General features: G+C 46.9%; 1 protein-coding gene and 1 pseudogene across 2 annotated transcripts in view; one reads left to right on the top strand and one right to left on the bottom strand.

Annotated features, from left to right (window-relative positions):
- LOC134340926 (oocyte zinc finger protein XlCOF6-like) overlaps nucleotides 1–13386 on the top strand; it is a 408299-nt gene that overhangs the window by 171417 nt on the left and 223496 nt on the right. The window lies entirely within an intron of this gene.
- On the bottom strand, nucleotides 9335–11481 carry LOC134340731 (probable G-protein coupled receptor 139; annotated as a pseudogene).

Here is a 13386-nt window from a genome sequence, read left to right as displayed (position 1 = left end):
CAGTATGCCTTTACAAGTGGGAGTTTGTGTTTCTGTATGTCTGTGTATTTGTTTGTCTGTGTCTGACATTATCAGTCTGTGTAGGTTGGCTGTGTACCAGCCTTTGTCGGTCTTTGCTTGTCAGTGTGGGTGGCTAGTTGTATGTGAGTTTGTGTGTACGTCTTTGTTAATGTGTGTGTGTGTGTGTGTGTGTGTGTGTGTGTGTGTGTGTTTGTGTGTGTGTGTTCTTGTGTTACTGTGTCTGTGAGTAAGTGTGTGACTGTGTGTGTGTCTGAATATGACTACTGAGTTGGAGACAGTGTGATTGTATGTCTGTGTCGGTGTGTAAAAGTATGTGAGTACTTGTGTGGATGCGTGTGCGTCAGCGGTGTCTGTCTCATGTGTCTTTGTGTCTACGTGCTCGTGAGTGTCTGTGTGTGTTTGTGTTTTGGTTACGGAGTCTGTGTACATGTGTGTACGTCTGTGTCTATGTGTAGGAGTCCGTGTGAGTTTGCGACTATAACTGTCTGTGCCTAGGTCTGCCTTTGTATGAGTATGTGTGTGTGTGTGTGTGTGTGTGTGTGTGTGTGTGTGTGTTTGTGTGTGTGTGTTCTTGTGTTACTGTGTCTGTGAGTAAGTGTGTGACTGTGTGTGTGTCTGAATATGACTACTGAGTTTGAGACAGTGTGATTGTATGTCTGTGTCGGTGTGTAAAAGTATGTGAGTACTTGTGTGGATGCGTGTGCGTCAGCGGTGTCTGTCTCGTGTGTCTTTGTGTCTACGTGCTCGTGAGTGTCTGTGTGTGTTTGTGTTTTGGTTACGGAGTCTGTGTACATGTGTGTACGTCTGTCTATGTGTAGGAGTCCGTGTGAGTTTGCGACTATAACTGTCTGTGCCTAGGTCTGCCTTTGTATGAATATGTGTGTGTGTGTGTGTATGTGTGTGTGTGTGTGTGTGTGTGTGTGTGTGTGATTGTGTGACTCTGTAAATTGTGTATGTCTGTATCTGTTGTTGCGTGTCTGATCCTGTTGATGTTTCTTATAGATTTTTGTGTGTTATCGAGTAGCACAGTGCTCATTTCTCTCTGTTTGATGTGTATATTTGTGTCTGTCTGCATGTCAGTGTGTATATCGCGATGCGTGTGTACATCTATGTCTGTGTGCGAGCGCGTGTGCATGTGTGTGGGGGCCTCTGTCTATGAGTGTGCACGTGTGTCTATGGTTGAGTATTTCTGTGTGTTTTTTTCGCTGTCTGTTGTTACATATGTAGGTGCTCGTATCTCTATCTACGTGTGTGTGTGTGTAACTGCGATACTGTGTGCTTGTGTCTGTATGCGTGTCTCTGCGTTTGTCGGCTTGTTTCACTGCTTTGGGGATCTGCTCAGATTTAGGGGTACCTTTCTGAATATCGGGTTCACACACATTTGGTGCGTCCATATTTATGTGTGTGTTTTCGAAAATGTCGATGCACACGGCTTTGAGACTACACACGGATATGGGTATGTCAGCGAATTTGGAATTGCACACGACTTTTGTCATGGTCCGGATCGGGTTCCCTTTAAATTTACTTTGCTTGTGTTACGATCCGGACCGTTGACTCCCTGTTTCCCTTTGGTTCCCTGTTTTCCCGTGCCCCTCGGACTTGGTGATTGGCGGCAATTTACTCTTGGCTGAACCGGCAGTTTATAAGTCTCGGGCTTTCAACCGTTTGGCTCGAGAGCTTTAACGAAGTCACCGAGAGCCAATGTCATCTGGCCGGAGCCAGCCTAGTCTCCTCCCGAAGCAAGCCCAGTCTTCGCCCGAAGCCAGTGCCAGCCAGCCGCCTTCCCTTGTCAGAGAGGGTCAGTCAAAGTTAACACGCCGGGCCGAGTCAAGAGCTCGCTGCTGCTGGGAGCGTACTTGTGTCCAGTTATAGTACTGTCCATCGCTGTGTGGTCTCCGTAACCACGTCCTGCGTCTAAAAAGGGTCGCGGCCCTATACTATGGAAGGCTCCTGACCCTGTGTCAAGAAGAGACCCGACTCCGTCCTGTGTCTGAGGAAGATTCCCGGCTCAGTGTCTATGTCCTGTGTCTGAGTCTGTCCCGTGAATAAGAAGAGACCCGGGCTCCGAGGTTTCAAGTATCAAGTCCTAGCTCCGGGGGTTTCAAGTATCAGGTCCTGGCTCCGGGGGTTTCAAGTATCAATTCCTGGCTCCGGGGGTTTCAAGTATCAGGTCCTGGCTCCGGGGGTTTCAAGTATCAGGTCCTGGCTCCGGGGGTTTCAAGTATCAGGTCCTGGCTCCGGGGGTTTCAAGTATCAGGTCCTGACTCCTGAGGTTTCAAGTATCAAGTCCTGGCTCCAGAGGTTTCAAGTATCAGGTGCTGACTCCTGAGGTTTCAAGTATCAGGTGCTGACTCCTGAGGTTTCAAGTATCAGGTGCTGACTCCTGAGGTTTCAAGTATCAGGTCCTGACTCCTGAGGTTTCAAGTATCAAGTCCTGGCGCCGGGGGTTTCAAGTATCAAGTCCTGGCTCCGGAGGTTTCAAGTATCAGGTCCTGGCTCCGGGGGTTTCAAGTATCAGGTCCTGACTCCTGAGGTTTCAAATATCAGGTCCTGACTCCTGAGGTTTCAAGTATCAGGTCCTGGCTCCGAGGTCCATGTTCCAAGTCCTGGCTCCGAGATCCATGAATCCGAGTCCCAGCCCGGACCCTTAGTCTCAGCCTAGTCCAGGGCCTTAGTCTTTGTCCATTATGCTATTCCCGCTTCTGCTTTGGTCTCCTAGTAACGAGCAATAAACTCAATTTAGTTAACCTCACAAGAGGTGTTTGTGTCTTGAATTTGGGTCCACCCTGGCTCCCAGCGGCCCCTCTGTGACAACTCCTGTGTGTTTGTAATGACGAGACAGCCATTTTGAGAACTGCTGGAAAGGATTCTTTGTCTGAGATAATCTAATGCGTGTTTGTCAGCGGGTTTGGGGTGCACTATGATTTTGGGTGCACTCTTATTGAGGATGTGCGTAGATTTAGGGGCGTGTCTTCGAGCATGTGGCTGCACACAGATTTGCATGGCATCGGTGCATTTGGAGGGGTGACAGGTTGTTTCATTAATAGATATTTATGAATGAATCTTTAAATGCACTTTTAAATAAACTTTGTTCTTGCTATTTCTTTAAGGTGTTTAAGGTGAAAAGATTTGTTTTTACTCTTGATAACGAATTGTGACTGTGGGGTTTTCAGCTCGTTTGCAGATGGACGGGATTTGGGGATGTGAGCAGATTCAGGGAGTGTCCTCAAATATGCGGTTGCACAGACATGTGGGGTTGCATGCGCACTTCGGGGTTTCGATGGATGTCGGGTTGTTACACATCTCAAGATTGTTTCTTTAATCGAAAGTGTATGAATAAATGCAATTTAAATTTCGTACTTTGTTTTTACTGATTTTCATTAGGTGAAACCTGCTATTTTGTGGAGTGTTTGAAATTATTTTTGCTCAAGGATAATCTAATAAGCATGTAGGTTTGTCTGACGGTTTCAAGGTGCGCCCAGATTTGGGGGCACACACTGATTTGGGGTTGTACAAAGATTTGGAGGCGCGTGCGGTTTTGGGGCTGTGTACATATTTCTGGGTGCAACCGGATTTCTGTCTGTCGGTGGGAGTCTGGGCGGTGGTTGGTTAACAAATCTCAAGTTCTCCATTTATAGAAACTTGAAAGATAAGTGCACTTTGAACGTTGATCTCTGTTCCTATTATCACTTAAATGTGACCAAGCTACTCTGAACGGTGGGAAATGACTCCCGCTCTGGGATAATCTAATGTTCCTGTGGGGGTGTCAGCAGATTTAGGGGTGCATAGGTATTTGGTGTTGTGTGCAGATTTAGGAGTTTGCGAATGTCTGTGCACACGGATAGTCGGGGTGCGTGTTGATTTGGGAGCCCACACGGATATGGGTGTGCGACAGATTTGAGGATGTATGTAGATTTGTGTGTGTTGGCGCATATAGGTGCACAACGATTTGTGGGTGTCCGTGGATTTGGGGTTGTTACAAATCTCAAAGTTGTTCATTTATAGAGCCTTTATAATAAATGCCTTGTGTCAGTGCATTTAGAGGAGTAAAGAATCTCAATATTGTTCTAATTTTGATTCTTTATTAAGAAATCTATAAATACATCTAAACTGAACATTGTTCTTACTATTTCCTTAAGGTACAGGGAGCTACTTTGTGAACCTTTTGAAATGATTGTTTTCTCTCTCTGGGATAAGGAAATGTATATATGGGGGTGGTTGTAAGAACGAGGATAGGTAGGTGTTGGAAAAGGGATGCACTGAGCCTGATGGTTTGAGATGTGTCTATGTTAATGCAAGAAGCATCATGAGCAAAGCGGATGAACTTTGAGCGTGGATCAGTACTTGGAGCTATCATGTGGTAGCCATTACAAAGACTTGGATAGCTTGGGGGCAGGAATGGCGACTTAGAGTGCAAGGCATTTGAAGATTCAGAAAGGACAGGGATGGAAGAAAAAGATGTCGAGGCGAGTTACAGCTGATCGGACACAGTGTCACGGCTGCAAAAAAGGAGGGATTGCGCACTGAGTATCTGTGGGTGAAAGTTAGAAACCGGAAGGAGTCAATAACTCTACTGTGTGTTTTTACAGACCACCGAATAGTAACAGGGGCATCGAGGAGCAGACAGGGAGCAGATTCGAGAATGGTGCAGTAATAAGGGGTTGTCGAGATGGGCGACTTTCATTTCCCAATATTGATTGGCATCTCCCTATTCAAGGAAGGGAGTTAGAGTTAGCCTAAGAAATTATAGACCAGTAAGCTCTACGTCAGTGGTTGGTAAATCGATGGAGAATATTCCGAGAGGCAGGCTTTATGAACATTTGGAGAGGCATATGAATATTCAGCAGGGCTTTGTGAAAAGGCTGCCCGAATGAATTTTTTTTGAGGATATGACTAAACGCGTTGATGACGGTAGAACAGTGGATGCAGTGTATATGGATTTCAGCAAGGCATTTGATAAGCGAACCCAGGCAAGGCTTACCGAGAAAGTCAGAATGCATGGGATCTAAGGGGACATTCCTTTGTGGATCCAGAGCTGGCCTGCCCACTGAAGGCAAAGAGTGGTTGTAGACGGGTCATATTCTGCATGGAGGCCGGTGACCAGAGGTGTGACTCAGGGATATGTTCTGATACCCCTATTAATATGAATTTTATTAATGATCTGGATGAGGAAGTAAAGTGATGGGTTAGTAACTTTGCTGATGACCCAAAGGCTGGGGGTGGCGTGGATAGAGTGGAGGGCTGACAAAGGTTGCAATGGGACATTGATAGGATGGAAAACTGGGCTGAGAGGTGGCAGATGGAGTTCAACACAGACAAGTGTGAGGTGGTTCATTTTGGTAGGTCAAATATGATGGCAGAATATATCATTGATGGTAAGACTCTTGGCAGTGTGGAGGATCAGGATGATTTTGGGGTCAGAGTCCATAGGACGCTCAAAGCTGCTGCGCAGGTTGACTGTGTTGTTAGGAAGGCGTACGGTGCATTGGCATTCATCAACCGTGGGATTCAGTTCAAGTGGCGAGATGTAATGTTACAGCTATATAGGACCTGGTCAGGCACCACTTGGAGTACTATGCTCAATTCTAGTCACCTCACAGCAGGAAGGATGTGGAGACTATAGAAAGGGTGCAGAGAAGATCTACAAGGATGTTGCGTGGATTGGGGAGCATGTCTTGTGAGAATAGGTTGAGTGTACTTGGTCTTTTCTACAAGGAGCGACGGAGGATGAGAGGTAACCTGATAGAGCTGTATAAAATGATGAGAGGCATTGATCATCTGGATAATTAGAGTCCTTTTCCCAGGGCTAAAATGGCTAACACGAGAGCACACAGTTTTAAGGTGCTTGGGAGTAGGTACGGAGGAGATGTCGGGGTAGTTTTTTTCACGTAGAGTGGTGAGTGCGTGGAATGGGCTGCCTGCGACGGTGGTGAAGGCGGTGGGCCTATTCAGAGACTCCTGGATAGGTATATCGAGTTAAAAACTCGAGGTCTATTGGTAACCCAAGGTAATTTGCAGGTTAAGTCGGTGGTGAGGAACGCAAATGCAAAGTCAGCGTTCACTTCAAGAGGCCTAGAAAGGTAACGGCAAAGACGGCCTGGCTTACACAATGGAGGCAAAGACAGGAAGGGACAGATCCAACTGCAGGGTAACGGCATCGACGGCCTGACCTACCCCACGGATGCGAGGACGGGATACTGACGAGACGAACCAGAAATCACACTAGAACCCAGGGCCACGTGTATTCCCAGCCCCAAGACAAGGTCTTTAATCACTAGATACTCTCTCCAGGGAGACCAGGCCGGGTTGCTCAGGCCAGGCTTGTGATATTCCCATGTACAAAGATTATGATAACCATGTCATCTCGAGGTTAAGGTGTTTCAGACTCTGTAATTTGATTTTATCTTAATAATTTGGGTAGTACAATGTTTTGAGACCCAGTTATACTTCATCTCAAAGTGAGATGTAATCTCCCTATTTTAAGTTTACAATAATCTTTATTTTGCATCTGGGCGTGTGGGATCGCCTGTTTTAAATTGACAGGGTTGACTGGAGATTCAGAGTTACTGCACCTGTCAATTCGAGTTTAGTGGCGAGTTGTTTTCTCTGGCTTCAGCTTAACTAATTGGATTCTTCTCGTTTTAATGGCTTCTCACGGGCACTTTCACAGGCATTTAGTGGACCGGGAAAATGAAGAACATGTCACTCTTTGGCTCGGTTGTGATGATGCGGGCGGTGGGAAAATCATCCCTCGTGTGCTTCTTGATCTCTTCACTCGAGAATCAGTATCACGCAACCCTGCCACGTTGCTCTGGCCCATGCATTATAGTTAGTTCAGATTAGGATTTAGAGACCATAAGACCATAGGATATAGGAACAGCGGGAGGGCATTCGTCCCATCGAGTCGGCTCCCCCATTCAATCATGGCAACACTCACAGAACGCTGGAGAGACTCAGCAGGTCTGGCAGCATTCGCGGAAGCGATCTGTCAACGTTTCGGGCCGGCATCCTTCGTCAGGACTGACGAGGGAAGGGGAACAGACCCTATAAAGAAGGAGGGCGGAGGGTGGGAAGGAGAAGGCTGGTGGGTTCCAGGTGTAAAACCAGTAAGGGGAAAGATAAAGGGGTGGGGGAGGGGAAGCTGAGAGGTGATAGGCTGGAAAGGTGAAGAAGGAATAGGGGAAAGCACAATGGGTAGTCGAAGGAGGCGGAACCATGAGGGAGGTGATAGGCAGCTGGGGGAAGGGACAGAGTGAAATAAGGATGGGGAAGGGAAGGGGAGGGAATTACTGGAAGTTGGAGATTTCAATGTTAATACCAAGGGGCTGGAGAATACCTAGACGGTACATGAGGTGTTGCTTCTCCAACCTGAGTTTAAATCAGCCCCTTCAATTATGAGCTGATGCAATTCTTCCACTCATCCCCACTCCACTGCCTTCTCCCCACACCCTTTGATACCCTGGCTAATAAAAACCTATCTATCTCTGCCTTAAATGCACCCAATGACTTACCGCTCGTGGCAACAAATTCCACAGATTTACTAGCCCCTGACTAAAGTAATTTCTCCGCATCTCTTCTAAATGGACGTCCTAATATCCTGAAGTCGTGCCTTCTTATCCTGGACTCATTGGCCATGGGAAATAACTTTGCCATATCTAATCTGCTCAAGCCTTTTAAAATTTAGTATCTTTCTATGAGGTACAGCCTCGTTCTCCTGAACTCCAGCGAATACAGGCCAAGAGCTGCCAGACGTTCCTTATACGGTAACCCGTCATTACCTGGAATCATTCTCGGGGATCTTCACTAAACCATCTCCAATGTCAGTATATCACTTATAAAATAAGGAGACCAAAACTGCACACAATACTCCAAGTGTGGTCTGAGGAACGTCCTGTACAGCATCGACATAGCATCCCTGCCTTTATATTCTATACCTCTAGAAATGAATGTCAACGTTGCATTTTCCTTCATTAGCACCGACTGAACCCGGAGGTTAACCTTTGATGTATCCTTCAGAAGGACTCCCAAGTCCCATTGCATCTCTGCATTTTGAATTCCCTCCCCATCTAAACAGTAGTCTGCCCGTTTATTTCTTCCACCAACGTGCGTGGCCATACACTCTCGACATTGTGTTTGATTTACCACTTTTTTGCCCATTCTCCTAAGCTAATTATGATTCTTTGGGAGACGTAAGGTACAGGGATCTGCGGATTTAGATTTCAAATTTTGATTTATGGTCAGGCATGTGGAGTGTTTCAGGTCCGATTGCGCCTCGGGACAGGGAAGTAGCTGGGTTAGACGTCATATGATTAAGATGAAGGATGTGGGGAGGTAGAGGTCAGACTGGCGATAGGGGACATGATTGTGGCGGGCTAGATGTCTGATTAGGGTTTAGGGAAAGGGAAGAGTGGTGCTGGAAGGCAGATTAGAGTTGAGGTTCAGCGATGTGGGGTGCTGGAGGTCAGATTAAGGTTTAGGGCCGCAGTGAGGCGATTTGGAGTCCAGTTTAGGATTTAGGGAATGGGATGTTTGTAAGTTAGTTTTCATATTAGGAAAAGGGGCCGGAATGTAGGAAGTTATAGTGCAGATTAGGATTGCGGGGTTGGGATGGGATGCTGTGGGAGGACAAACTTAGGTTTGGTGACAGGGGGTTGCGGTGTTAGAAGTCAGGTTATGTACAGGGGTAGGGTTGTGAATTGATGAAAGTGAGATTGGGTTTAGTGACAAGCATGCTAAGTTTCATGCCTGGCCAACATCTCCCTATAGCACAATTGACCTTGTCCTGGCAACATCTTCGCAAACCTTCTCTGTAATCTCTCAAATACACACACACACACACACACACACACACACACACATACACACACGCACACGCGCACACACACGCACACACACATACACACACACACACACACACACACACGCGCGCACGCACACGCGCACACACGCACACACACGCACACACACATACACACACACACACACACACGCACACGCGCACACACACACACACACAAACACGCACACACGCACACACACACGCACATGCGCACACACACACGCGCGCACTTTCACTGTCTGCCAGTCTTAGCCCCCACGCAGCACTCCAGCACTCCACTCAGCCAATCCCAGACGTCACTCTCTTGCAAGCACTTTCCTATCACCCGCCATTTTCTTGCGGTCCACAGCACTGCTGCTCCCAATGTCCCGGTCAATAAGACGACCGCCCGGGAATAATAGCTTGTAGACGAGACGGTTAATGAGAAGGTCTGGAGCCCGGACGGGATACATTGAAGCTGCACCTGGGCTGCGCTCAGGGCGCGTCTTTATTAATCAACTGGAGCACCGAGGTGAGCGGATATTTCACCGCGCTAATCACCTGCTCTCGGAATTTCGACTGAGTCACTGCGTAAATAAATGTGTTCGTGCACAAGCTAAAATTCCTCATCAAAACGCCGAACTCATGAAATATCCATTCAGAATCGTTGAAGTTGAAACCATTTCCTTTGACCTGATAATATATGAAATTTATGACCAGTGTCATCCACAGGAGGATGAAACTGCCGGAGAGGGTGAAGAGTAAAACCACAGACCTCCTCCTGCTCTCCATCTCCGGGTCACTGCGGTTCTCCCCCTTGCTCTGACCCTTCAGCCCCTTACGGACCCGACTGGCCACTAAAATGTGCCTGACTGTCAGAGCGTTGAGCAACAGGATCGCAACAAAAGGGAGGAACGGAGTTAAAACAGTCTCCACCCAAGCCCGTGCTACCCACCCGGGATTAGTGATAATATTTCCCTTAAGTTCACAGAACCACGGTACGTTATTGATGATCACTTTGGGTTCCCAGAGGAAGTAGCGGGGAATGTTTTTCAGACAGAACAGTACGCCGGTTGTCGTTAGAACCACAGCCGCAGTTTTCCCGGTGCAATATTTTGTTTTCAGCTTCTGGCAGCAAATGGCGACAAACCGATCAAAGGTGAAGGTGACGGTGAACCAGACAGAACAGTCTGTGGCTGCGAACCTCAGTGCATTTATAACCCTGCACACAGGAGTAATGCTCAGAAAACTGAACATAAAGTAATATATTCGACTGAAAATGATCTCCAAGACAATAGTCAGTAGATCGGCCGCTGCCATGGCCACCAGGTAGCGAGTGGTGCAGGTAGAGAGGCCGCACTTTCCCCTGGACAGGATCACAATCGCCAGTAAATTCACTGAAGAGAGAGAAAGGGTGAGTGAGAGAGAGAGGGAGAGAGTCAGACAGACAGAGACTGAGTGAGAGGAGAGAACAGACATTGGGCATTACTGCACAAATTATCCGGGAATTAACACGGGATCGGCTTCGGCTAACGATCAGTTGTGCGAGAATGTGAAAACGGCTGCAAATCTAACATCTGGCACGGTCACACTGTCTTTGAACTGTTCTCCTCACTGTGCCAGTAAGACGTTGTGTGACTAACCGTCGGTGCTAAAAGCGAGCTGGATGAACGACAGTGATCGGTGCTAACCCTGATTCCATCGCTGATGGGGTCATGAGAAGCTCGGCATCTGGTGGGCCTGAGGGATCCGGAGAGAAGCAGCACACACAAATTACCGGAGGAACTCTGCACCTCAAGAAACATTTATGCATTTGAACAAACACTGACCGTTTCGGGCCAAGACCCTTCTTCAGCACGAATCGATGCCGCAGTTTACGACGGGTCTCAAAGGGAAAGCCGGATCAATTTAGTAAACAGTAGCTGATGGCTCAATTAATTAATTAATTCTACAGCGCAGTGCACTTGGATAAAACTGTTCAGCATGTCTGTTGACATTCATTCAGGTGACCAGCCCCAATTATTGACCAACGGGCAGTGGAATCGAAAGGAAAACATAAATCAGAGAACTGGGTATTCTGTCTGATCAATAGCTCAGAAATAGTGAACTTCACAATGTAAAACCCTCCCAATCCCATCTTCGGGAGAAAGTGCCTTTCTCCAGCACGAGTATAAATCTGGACGAATTCCTATCAAAACCCATCCAGTCAGAGAGCTGCACCGGGACTACTCTGGAAAAAGTGTCATTAAAGACACGAGAAACGTTCTTGGCGATCGATTGTGGCGCAGGAGAGACAGAGGATCTGATTCGTTTCTCATTAAATATGCAAAATCAGCATTTCAGATTGGCAGGATCGATATCTCTGTCGGATATTTGTGCACAGTCATCAAGTTGGAAGCTTGTCAAATGATCATAAACAGTCCACACCGGTTAACACACAGAAACACCAAACAAGAATTGCTCTGCTCACTCACCAGGAACTCCAATCACGGCAATGAACGCGTACAATGTTTTCTGCACACTCCTGTAACTATCCCACATTGAAGACATGTTCGGTGCCCAATAATCCGACTCCCTGTGCTACAGGCGATCTCCCGGAATGAAATGTTAAGGCAGCAGAAGCCTAGGGTTTTAAGTACCATTTTACGACTCCACAGGGACAGACATAAACAGATTTATAAATAAAGAGTTTCAAATTATTTCCATACCGATTACGTCAGACGTATGCAATCTCCGCGGTGGCAGTCAGTGATTTTTTAGTCAATTAATTGTGAAACGGCAAACAATGGATAGTGTGATGTCCTCAGGCCTGTAAATTTGGAGTAACATTAATTCAACAAAGGGAACATTGTCTTAAATACCATCAGACCCTGTTGTTTGTCTCAGTGTGACTTTTGTCCATCAGTTGAGGCACTGGTAAAGCAGATCGACTAAGAGTAAAACGGCCGCTCCACTCTGATTCCACGCCAATTTCGATCGTTCCTCATCTGAATGCAACTACAAGCACGAAAAAAAAATTGCAGATGCTGGAAGTCAAATCAACACGCACATTTCAATTCTACTTCTCATTCTCATTCCGGCAGGTCAGTGCACGACCTCCTCTAGTGCCGTGATCAGGCCACACAGGTTAGAGGAGCAACACTTTATGTTCTGTCTGGGTTGGCACAAACCTGATGCCATGAACAGTGATAACTAGAACTTCCGTTAATGCGCATCCCGCCCCTTCACCATTCCCCCATTCCCGTTTCCTTCTCTCCCCTTATCTCCTTCCCTGCCCATCAACTCCCTCTGGTTCTCGCCCTTACCTTTCTGGCATGATCTTCTACCCTCTCCCATCAGATGTTTCTTTCTCCAACCATTTATCTTTTTTCAATAATTAACTTAACCTCTGCCCACTCCCGCTGTCACCTATCTCCTACCACATTGTACGTCTTTTTCACTTCCCCTGCCCCGCCATCTTCCTCTGCATTTTTTTCCAAGTCATCATGGATTTCAGCCCGAAACGTAGACAATACTCTTCCATAGAAACTACTTGGCCTGCTGAGTTTCTCTAGTATTTTATCGTATTGCTTTGAATGGAACCTCGGCGTTTTATTCCTGATTATCATTAACCTTCCTGAGGGTACCAGAGGTACAACAAACTTTTTCACAACGGTGTCTGTCTTCATCACCATTGAATCAAATGTTTACTCTGAGAAAAGGAAAGTCGCTTCTCTCCGTTTGTCTTACGTGTATAAACAGCGGAAGGTAAAGCACAGGAACAGACCGTTCGGCCCACAGTGTCTGTGCCAACCATGACGTCACATTGAATGGATGCTAACTATCTCTACATAATCGGTCTCCCTCGATTCCCTGTCTGTCGATGTGTCGGCCCTCACAACAGTAACCGTGGGCTTTTTGGTCTCTATTCTTAGGTATTTTTAAACATTTGTGTTAATTAATTGCCCCCCAAAAGGTGGCTGAAGAGTTTGAGCTTTCCCATCAATTATATGTGCTTCCACTGTAAATATGCATGTCAAAAGCACCATTTGACAGACACAAGAATATTGAAGTAACTTATGACATTGCAGCTTGTGAAATTGTGTTGAATCGCCTACTGTTAGCAATGTCCTTCCAATTACAAACTTGTGATGCATTTCGTCTGTGGAGGTCTCTACCGAGAGGGTAACCGGGAAAATGTCTGTTGTGGTGATGAATAAACACTATCACCACCAACCTCAGCATGACCCAACCCGAATCCTACTCCGTGGCGTGCAAACTCAGAGAAGCTGGGGGTGTGTATGGATGAATCATAGCACCCTGTATCTTCACCGGGACCCACTCCAAACTCGGCCCCGTGGCGTGCAAACTCAGCAAAGCTGGAGTTGAGTAGGGATGAATCAAAACCCCCTGTATCTTCACCAGGACCCACCCGAACGCTACCCCATGGCTTACAAACGCTGCAAAGCTGGGGTTGAGTATTGATGAATCAAATCCCCCTGTAGCTTCACCGGGACACACCCGATCGCTACCCAATGGCTTATAAACTCAGCAAAACTGAATGTGAG

Source organism: Mobula hypostoma, chromosome X2 (genome assembly GCF_963921235.1).
Source record: "Mobula hypostoma chromosome X2, sMobHyp1.1, whole genome shotgun sequence".
In the NCBI taxonomy this organism is placed as follows: domain Eukaryota; kingdom Metazoa; phylum Chordata; class Chondrichthyes; order Myliobatiformes; family Myliobatidae; genus Mobula; species Mobula hypostoma.
The sequence above is the reverse complement of the archived record's forward strand: the minus strand, read 5'-3'. Positions and strand labels throughout refer to the sequence as shown.